At 36.8% G+C, this 7,032-nt stretch overlaps 1 protein-coding gene across 7 annotated transcripts in view; it reads left to right on the top strand.

Moving 5' to 3' along the window:
* Window positions 1–211: 211 nt before the first annotated feature.
* Window positions 212–7,032, top strand: part of FILIP1 (filamin A interacting protein 1) — a 184,776-nt gene continuing 177,955 nt past the window's right edge. For 2 of the 7 annotated variants that reach the window (XR_010413677.1, XM_064597782.1), the window contains exon 1: window positions 212–891. The gene's annotated coding sequence lies outside the window, so the exon portion shown is untranslated. Of the gene's footprint in view, window positions 892–4,112; window positions 6,298–7,032 lie in introns of those variants that run through there. The other 5 variants (XR_010413675.1, XM_045867099.3, XM_064597780.1 and 2 more) reach the window with 4 other exon arrangements.

Here is a 7,032-nt window from a genome sequence, read left to right as displayed (position 1 = left end):
TATTACAGATACTCCTTTATGTTCACCTGATTTTAATAACATTCAGGTATACAAGCTGATCAAGTCTGATATGATAGGGTATGAAAGTAACACACCAATGTAAAAAGCCGTCTGGAATGATCTCTTTCTGTGAATTTTCCCAACAGTTGTGGCACATTTTTAAAAGGCTGTTTTAAATTTAAGAACATTTATCTGAGAATGCCTAATTGAGAAAAATATTGCATTGGTAAATTGCTCTGCTCCAGACAACTGCTATTTCTTCTTCAGATTTAAAGTCCCAAATCACAATCTGTGTTTAAGAGCTTCAAGCAGTAATTACCTCTGTGTCCTTAAAAGGACCTGCCGGTTTCCCTGCAATCTTTTACAGGGTGAGCAGAGCTATATCCACTGATAACCCAGCTGCCGAGGAACTGAGTGAAGCCGGCTCCAAACTTCTCAGCTGTTGACAGGCTTGACTTGCTGAGAACACTGGTTAAATATAGCACGCGCGAGCTCAGCTCCTCAACAAAGTCATTGCTCCGACAGTGTTGTGAAGGGAGCAGAAGAAGAGAAACCTAATCTCAGAACCCAACAACACCTAGCAACAGTTGAAAAAACTTTTAAACAAAAGTCTGGGTGGGAGATAGACACCAGCCTCCAATTTCTGCTGATCGGGATTTCAGGGAGAAGAAGCTGCTTTCCCCTTCCCTCTACTCAGTTTCCTGCATGACTTCAGCTGTTGGCTAGTCCTAGGAAAGAAAGTGGGAAAAGCTTTTTCCTCTGTATTCTTTTGGGCTGGATAGTTTTCCAAGACTCCAGTCTCTCTGGGGCTGTGGGACAAGCCACTGGGTTCTTCAAAGGATAAACTACCTCCATAAAGGACATACCCTTGGTTAAACAAGCTGCCGTCAGGTAAGACCAAAATAAACAGCTATTGACTCTCTTAAATTTCTGCTTCTGTCAGAGGAGTGTTCTCTCAGATTCTGTGTTGTCGGGTTCCTTTGATTCTTACTGTCTCCACTGTGTGATAACACATTTAAGGAATTATCATAATCATTGTAGATTATTTTGAAAGAATCAGTAGCATCATCTCTCTCAGAATTACACCAATTCCTTTTTAAGCACAAAGGTTGTTACGATGTTTTAATAGCCATCAAAATACTTCTGCCAAGTTATCGTTCTTGAGCAGGTAACAGAAATGTATGGCAAAGGACAACGTCACAGCTCCTTTCACAATTAAGATGGCTAAACAATGGAAGAGATCTTTTCCCTAGGAGCAAAATAACGTTCATTTACTGAAACCAGCTGAGCAGCTTGTGTGGAAAGGAAAGTCCTGCATGGTGTTTGTGTTGCTGTACTTAAGACTTGCTTCATTCTGCTTCTCCCTTTGCCTGCTTCTCTGATTACGCTGGTACACCTTGTGCTGGTTCTGACCTGGTTACGTTATAGTCACCCCAAGTGCTTCTGACTGGGCACAAAATACGGCTGCTATTAAATCACTACTTTTGCAGTTGTTGAATAGAAACTACTCAGGAGAATGTTATTTTGTGATTTAGAAAAAAATAAACTGACTAACTGCTTCTGTATAGATAAAACAGATGCTGCTTTTTAAAACTGAAATAGAATCTATTAGAAAAAACTTCTTTCTAAAGTTGTATATACGTGTATATGAGTGTTTACGATAGTGTGAACGAAATCCTCCTTTTATTTGTTGGTATATTATCTCCCCTCCCATGAGTTGCCATGCAGTTTTATCAGAATTGCTTAGAGTGGTCGATTTCACATTGATTCTGACAAAAGTTGTGGCTGAATGTTAGGATATGGTTACTGATACCTGGTGTCTATAGTTGGGCTAGATTTGCATAAATTTGTTCCTTTAAATGAACACGATAATTTGAATGAATATTCTAATCTAAGGATAATATAAAAGAAGATACAGATGTACATTTTAAAGGGAATTATTTGAGTCTATTTTATCAACTTAAAGAAAGAATTTACCCAAGACCAATTTAGAACAGGTGGTTTGTTGACAAATAAGAATGTATCAACCCTTCCAGTAAATGTTTCTATTTTAAGAAAAATTAATTAAAGCTTATATATAGAATGTGCAGGAAATGGAAATAATACATACATTTCAGTATGTACAGTGCTTCCTAATTCTGATTGCACAATTAGTTTATGAAGTAAATGAAGCTAATCATATGTAATGAATGTATACACGTATAGTGCAAAATGCACTTTGGTAACCTTGGTATCAGAGAATGAAACTCCTGGTACTTGAGATGAAGTATCTTCATCTTGAAAAAGTTTTGAAAAGTCAGAACTAAATGCTTTACATTTTTCTTGTTTTTATCTCAGGAAGGGTCACATTGTTGGCTTACAAATGTATGTGTAAGGCCAAAGTCTGCCATTAGTTCTAGGCATGTAATTTCTTTTGGAGTCCGTGGAACAGTGTGTAGATAACTGAGTACAGCATTTGGCTCTGGGTGAAAGCCATGTTTCCTGATGAATTGATTTCTGAGTAGCATTGTCTTCATGGCTGTAAATTTACCCCTGAGAATCAAAAATAGCTCAGGTTAGACCATGTGCTTCCCTCCGGTATATGAACAATCAAACCCTCCATGAGCCATGTAGATTCTCTTCTCTTGTTTGCTCAAGTTCACATGTCTGTGTTATTTTGAAATCTCCCCTTTCCCCTTCACCACAAGTATTGTTAGATTCCATCACCATGTCTCCTACCACACTAAAGCCTCTTCCCTTCACCCTCTGTCTGGATTGAAACACCGCTGCTCCCCTACTACCCCTTACTGCCATCCAGACCATCTTGCCCATGACCACAGGGTTAATTTTTCTACAACATTGCACTGCTTGTTTCTCTTACTCTTCAGTTATCTTCTGGGACTCCTGGTTGCTGCCAAACACCTAGGCTGGGTATTTTGAAAACCTTCCATCATCTGGCACATACTTAACTTTTCCAGTTTCGGCTCCCACTACTCAACAACAAATGTCCTTCTGCTTCAGATAGTTCAGATTTTGGACCATTCTCCAAACACATGCACAGTGCACATTTCAATGCTACACCTCTGCCTGTTTCATTCCGCCTGCCTGTTATACATTTCCTCCCCTTTCCTAGAGACCTTGTCCACTCTTTAAAGCCCAGATCAGTGTCTTTTACTTTCACAATGATTCCCTGACCTTACCTTTTAGAAGCGATTCCTTTTTAGACAGTTTGGTGCTCTATCAGAATTAAGGTACTTTGGGATAGGGTTTGTGTCTTTAAATTCAGAACAGTTTAATGAAGCAATTAGGTGCAAAGCATTGTCCTAAGCACCACTTGGTTTTAGAGCTTTTTATCCCTATGCACATTGTGGATGTTCTATTAACTTTTTTGGCTTTAGATTTCTGATGATGAGTACATGAGAAAGTATAAATAAGTATAAAATCAAGAAAAGCAACTATTAAGTGTGGTTAATAACTTTTTATCTCAATTTCTCAAGGCAAGTCTTCATAGTTTTATTGTGCACAGAGAAGTTACAAGTAATTCTAACTACACTCATGTACCTGATTGTGGAGATGGTGTACCTTGAGAATGAACTAGAAAGAACTATATATATAAAGACTGTATATATACTATATACCTGCTTGTCCTGTGTATGCATCTACCTATCTAAATGCTGTAACTCATATGACTTTTATCACCTTTTGGTACCAGATTAAATTTGTAACTACCTTTGGTATTGTTCATTTAAATCATGGCTCCTTTTATCTGTGGGTCATCATGGATTATAATCTGTCCTGGAACATTAAAATATTTAAATAGCATATTGTGATCCCTTTTTCTTTTTTTCCCTAGATATTTGAAATAGAGACATTTCTCAGATTTATTTTTAATCACTCATGAAACCTGTAGCCTTACTGTGTGAGATAAAACATGAATTAGGATTTTGAGGCAATTTTTTCTGTGTCCACTGAAAGAAAATTCTCTTTATATTTTAAGAGAATTATATTTTAAGATAGCCAAGGAGGTTAAAATTACTCTTCTAAATGTGTTTAGCAAGAATTATTATGGGATTTTCCCATTGAAATTTGTGAAATATTCAATATATTCATTTAGCAGTGGTTTTCCTATGGTTATATTTTTAATTTATTTTTTAGAAGTGAAACTTGGTGGCAAAATGCATATTCTAAACTAATGCTGATTGTGTTTTTCTTTTTTGGAGGATGAGCATTTCTTCATAAAACAGGTGCCCTAAGAAATAGGATTTTACAGAGCTTGCTTAATCCATATTTTTACTTATTTTTCTACACATGTGGGTTTTAGGAAAGTAGCACCTTGGGAATTGAGGGGGAAAGCTTAGACTGAGATTTATTTCAGCAGAAAGATTTAAGAGAGAAAATTGGTAACAACTTGTTAGAAGTATGACATCCAAAAGACTGCAACATAAATTTGTTTATACATTAATTATTTTTAACATATATAGCAATAGGAAGATATGCTAATATAATAAATTTGTTTCCTTAAATCTGAGTTGAAAATACAACAAGGATATTGGTATGAAGGAGGAGGCAAGGAAGGCTTGCAGCACAGGCAGGCCAGATGGCCTGGGTTCAGATCTCTGCTCACTATGACCCTGGGCAAATTACTCTCTATGCCTGTTTCCTCCTCTGTAAAATGAAAATAATAGGGCGCCTGGGTGGCTCAGTTGGTTAAGCGACTGCCTTCGGCTCAGGTCATGATCCTGGAGTCCCTGGATCGAGTCCCGCATCGGGCTCCTTGCTCAGCAAGGAGCCTGCTTCTCCCTCTGACCCTCCCCCCTCTCATGTGCTCTCTGTCTCTCTCATTCTCTCTGTCTCAAATAAATAAATAAAATCTTTAAAAAAAAAAAAAAGAAAATAATAATACTATCTTCCTCATAGAGGGGTTTTGAAGATTAAATGAGTTAATAAAACTTAGTTGCCTGGTAGACTTTTCAATAAATTTAATCTATTATTGCTTTATTATCGCATCCTAAATGCAGTTTTCTGTTTATTTTAATCTTCATTGCACACAAAATTCTTAGACACAGATAGTCTGTGAACTCAAGTTCATAGATCATAGGAAAGGCAGAAGAATGTATTGTTTAAATGTGGAATCTTGTTTGGGACATACTTTGCTGCTGGGTACTGTAACACACATAGTTTGAACGCCAGCCAATCATTTAGCATGGAATTTATGTTTCAAACCCTCCCTTATCACTCAGCAGCCTGCTGTCTTACAGAATCATTACTAAAAAGGCTAAAAAATCACCCACAGCATAGACTGTCCTATGGTTTCTATATTTGCACTTGGAGATAAAGTGTGTTTATACATAGTGCTTGGGTGTCTTTTTTATAGCCTACAACACTGGGTAATGTATGGCAATGGAGACTTCCTCCTCTATAGAAAATAGACTATTAAATTCATCATTCTTTATTTCTTCCCTTAGATGTTTTGTTTTGTTTTACTAACCTAGTAACAGATAAAAATGAAAAGACCAAAAAAGGTCATCTCATGCTAGCTTTAACCTTAACCAAATGGAAATGGATTCTTGCTATTCATCATCCTTAATCCTATTCATTCTTCTTAAACATGACAAGTATATTCCAAAGCAAACAAAAAAAACCCTGTTATATCATAAAGATGTGTGTGTATATTATGGGGTACTCACCATTCTGTATATTTAATTTAACAAAAATATTTGAAACACTCTTATAAACAGGGAAGTTTCTTAGTAGCTTTAGCTCTAACCAACCTTATGCCGGGTAGTTACAGCTTCAACCTGACCATTTGCTTTATTTTTCCCAGTTGAAAGGATACGTTTCTAAAAGATGAGGCAAACTGGGTTTTAGAATTGTCATTCTCTAATGAAAACCTTGCTATAGAAAGAAAGAAGGAAGAAAAGAAAAAAAAAAAAAGAACTTTTCCTGGCTTTACGGAATACGTTATCAAGGCTTTAGGACAAAAATACAGGAACCTCAGGAAAATATATTGGCTTATGTTCTTCTTTCTCCTTAAATGGTCATTCTTGGTCTTTGGCTAATCAGAGAAGGGAAGAGGCTACAGGCAGAATTCCCCTTTCCCTGTGGTAATAGTTGAGGCAGTTTGATTTCCAAGGCAAGGCAGGAGTTATGGAAGAACTTAGAATAAGGAAAGTCAAACATGAATTGAACAGCTTTTGCTGGCTGCTAACCAGCTGATTGCAGAACTTGAGAAACTCCCAGCAGAAATGAAGTAACAGGACGTTAACCAGCACCCCAGTCCCTGAGAACTTTGCTTAAGCCACAGCAGCGCAAAAGAAGGTTGGTGTTGTTTTTCCTTTTTGGGAAATGGTGTCAACGTGCATAATATCAGGTGATTTATGTGTTTCTGAGGTCTGTGAAAGACAGACTAAAAATTTTTAAAACAAATGCAGGATTTATCTCAAGTGATCTGACTTTGATTCCTTGAGGTTCAGGGATTTTTCTCTTTTTGCTTTCTTGCTTAAATTCTGTCACCTACCTCCTTTACCAAAGCATAGATGAACATGATTGTTGCTTCACTGGCCAAAGACCTTATAGGTCTAACCTTGAAAATAGTCCCTTTTTTTTTTTTTTTTGCTTTTGCAACAATTGTAACTGCAATCTTCCCAAGTTACTTTGAAGAAATGAATTATCTGCTGCTTATCTTTGTAAGAAAAAGGTGTAGGAAATCCATGAAATGAACTCATCAGAGTTGGCCGAATGCATTCTTTAAAAAATGATTTGCTGAAGATTTAAAGCCGAAAGACAATTTGATTAAAAACAGTAGACTGTTGACATCACTAAGACAATCAAATTACTGCCAACTTGCCTTGTTTATCTAAAAGATCTTTGTAAAAATAAGATCTTTACGCACACACCACACACACACAGACACAAGAGTCATAGGTGATATGGTAATAGGGATAAAAGGATTTTATTTTTTTTACATCTCTTTAATACACTTCTGTCCTAAGTAACTCATTTTTGAGGTACCACAGCACAACAGGAAAGGAAGAGGCATCGCTGAGTTCATAA

Source organism: Mirounga angustirostris, unplaced genomic scaffold (assembly GCF_029215605.1).
Source record: "Mirounga angustirostris isolate CCGP_5_RB_7025 unplaced genomic scaffold, mMirAng1.0.hap1 SCAF_8, whole genome shotgun sequence".
Taxonomy (NCBI): Eukaryota; Metazoa; Chordata; class Mammalia; order Carnivora; family Phocidae; genus Mirounga; species Mirounga angustirostris.
The sequence above is the reverse complement of the archived record's forward strand: the minus strand, read 5'-3'. Positions and strand labels throughout refer to the sequence as shown.